Source organism: Paramormyrops kingsleyae, chromosome 19 (assembly GCF_048594095.1).
Source record: "Paramormyrops kingsleyae isolate MSU_618 chromosome 19, PKINGS_0.4, whole genome shotgun sequence".
In the NCBI taxonomy this organism is placed as follows: Eukaryota; Metazoa; Chordata; class Actinopteri; order Osteoglossiformes; family Mormyridae; genus Paramormyrops; species Paramormyrops kingsleyae.
This window is the reverse complement of record NC_132815.1, coordinates 13,555,746-13,559,072: the sequence shown is the minus strand read 5'-3', so window position 1 is coordinate 13,559,072 and position 3,327 is coordinate 13,555,746.

Below are 3,327 nucleotides of genomic sequence, written 5' to 3'. Positions count from 1 at the left end.
GCATCGGCCAAGCTGTTAATGACAAATTTACTGTCTGCACTCATTTTTATTATTATTGTTGTTGCTCACTTTTAAGTTGATTTAATTTATCGTGCAATAGTAAAACTGTGGACAGATTGGAAATATTAGATTTGGCATTTTGTAGGAATTATAATGGATAGATTATGATATTTCTAAGAACCAGAAGAGAGGATGTTGTAAACATTAATTTAGTAGGCCTATTTGCGTTAGATTGCAATTAAAGTGTTTTTTTTTGTTTTTTTTTTATTTTGAAGTGCAGTTAGTGTTTTAGTGAAAGTAAACGAATGCCCTGTAAACATTTGAAACTACAATGGAATGTTATTTACAAATGTAAGTGGTAGCATATATTTACTACAGCTAAATAAAAAAATTCGCCTAAAACGCTTAAAGTCTGTTAATATTTGGACTGCAATGGCTGTATGTGCTACGTAAGTAGGCTAACAGTTTTAATCACACTGGCGTGTGGGTGGGGCACGTGCTTCAAATTATAAAATATCTCGTATATTTTTGACGAGGATGGCCTCTGCTGGTGGGATAGGAGCAGACACAGTCTGACTGGAGAAAAACAACTGGAGGGCTAGTCATTACTACCCAGATAAGAGCATGTCCCTCCAAAATCCAATTAATAAGTCTGACACAGGTATAAATGTTTTGTAGGTCTTTTTGTGCATTCTTGTCCCTCTACTGAGTCAGCATGGCAGTTGGAAGGTGATTGTTTATGGACGTTAACAAGCAATTGTGAATACGAGTAATGGACACCGTTCATTATATTGTTAATATGGGTGACACTGGCCGTCTGAGTAATAGTTGATGTGCATGTCAAACAGGTAGTGAGTACATGAAATATGAACGGGGCTGTTTCAGATCCCCTTATCTGCTTCAGCAAGTTACAAAAGTGTACCAGTGTAATATCCAAATCGAATCGGTAAATGCTTTGGAAAAATGTTGAACAAGCACCAAAAATATAGACTATATAATATATAAACGTGATCGATCCCAGTGGAACTGGACCCCCCATAACAGCGCAGTCCGAGGATAACTTGAGAACCTGAAGAACAGTGCATGTCACCCACCTACCATTAAACATTCCAGGCTTCCCAAAACTGATGAGAAGACGTTTGGCTTTTAAAAATGTATGTTACCTATCAGGGTGATAATTTCTTAGGTTAGGGTTAGGGTTAAACGGCAGTTGAGATCTAGTTACCGTACAGTATATGGCGCATGCCTGGCTCATTTACAAGGCATTTTTTTTAACGTGAGATAATATTTTTATGGGAACTGAGAAACATCAGGGTTGCTTGCGTGGTGGCGTGTGGTTGGACACGTCTGCTTATATTGCGCAGTCACACGTATTCTCATTCCTGCCCCCCAAACTTTTGGATAGGGTTTATACTGAGAATTACTTGCACGCGAGAGTCCCCTAGTGGAGAAGAACGAAAACGACATGTTGTATTCCAACCTTTTTGCGAAGAGACGGAGCTGATATAAACGAAATTTCCATTGCGTTGCTCCACTCATCTCTTGAGTCGTACATATTGCTCTAAATTATATTCATGCTATCTCAAGTAAAAATAGTAAACCCGTTATGTTATTTTTATATTACAGACTTCAGTTTGCTGAATATGTCGTCATCTTAAATTGCGAATTGTCTGCGGAGTTCTTCTCCATTCTTTTTACTTTTTGGATGTAAGTGGTTCAGAGATGTTAGCTCCAGTCAGCATTTTATTGTCGTGATCTAGGATTCGTACAACAGCAGAATAAGGCAAAAACTCTGTTTATTCTGAGAGTTTTGTCAGAAATTACAGTCCTGCATAAGTCCTCATGAGTACTCTGTAGGAAGAAAGTCCTTCAGCACAAAGGTTATGCTCTAATTTCGAATTCTTCCCCCCTTCAGGCCTCCGGGACAGCCCCAGAGGAACCAAAAGTGTGAAAGATTTTTGGAGGGAAAACTACTCCGTGATAGCAACCTGCTAGTATCTCTCTCTGGAGAGCAGTAAATGTTCTAGCCAGAATGTGTGGTGTGTTGGACCTCGTTTGTGCTAGTTGTATATCATAATATATTTTATTATTTTCTCTCAGCTGACAGTGATTCTGCTCTCAGCTTAGAATTGCTGGAATTTACTCCCTGTCTTTCAAAGACCCAATGATCAGTTGTCACTACACTGTCAGAAAAAAGGGTACAGACCTGGTATAGTTTTGTTCCCCAAGGTAAAAACAACATTAATGATCCACAGAGTCTGCTTCTGTACCTTAAATTAGACTAAAATGTGCATTTACTTACAGTTAGAGTACACTTGGTAGACCTTTGATGGTATAGCCACAGTGACAAGTAACTGTACCCATAAAGGTACATACTGGCAATTTTCTCTGGCAGTGTGTTGGACTCCCCACCCTTCCTGTGATATGGAGTGACCTTAAAACTCCTTACCATTTAAATATTAACTAATACCAAACTATAAGACTTTATAATGATAAACCAATATTGTCAGTGTGTGATGACTACACTGCTCATAAAATATAGGGGTAATTATAAACAAATATTGGTTGGCCTGTGATACAGAGAGTTATCCTCTATGCAAGAGACGTTGCTTAATATAATCTTGCCATTTAATACATTTCCCAGTGTATTTCATCTTCTCACTGTATGTTTTCTGTGGAGCCACGGCAGATGGTGAAGATCCCTCTTGGCACCAGGGAAGCTCGACTCACACCTACGTCACTCACATGCACGCAGACTCTCTCCCTGCTTTCTCCTACCAGGCCCCCTGATTTCTGGGAATGACCCAGGAGTGGAAAGGAGCTTAATAAAGTTTAATGCTGGTTGGATCGGAAGTACAGCCACCCAGAGCTTACTGCAGCTGCGATTTTGGTGGTCCGGTTATGACATCGGCCGAAATCTGAATCTCATTACCAGGCAGTCATAAATTTGGCTCTATCATCCCTCAGAGCAATGCATCAAAATAAATTTTCTGAGTAATTAATCTAATTTGTTGGCCCTGCCTCTCTAGTTGCTTAGACCCACCTCCTCTACAATCTGATTGGCTATCTCTCTGAACAAATCATTTTTCCTTCTGCCCTCTGAACCAATCATTTTTTCTTCTGCCCTCAGACCATTTTTCTCTAAGTAAAACTCCCAGGAGCTTGATCCAAGCAGGACGGTGGCCAGAATCATGTGACACAAGGAAATGAGGAAGGGTGATTTTATTTGGGAACATGAGTGAAGATGTGGTTAAAAAAAACCTCAGAGGAAATTAAACAACACAGACATTTTGTCTTCAGTGCAAAGGAACCATGCAGGAAAAATGG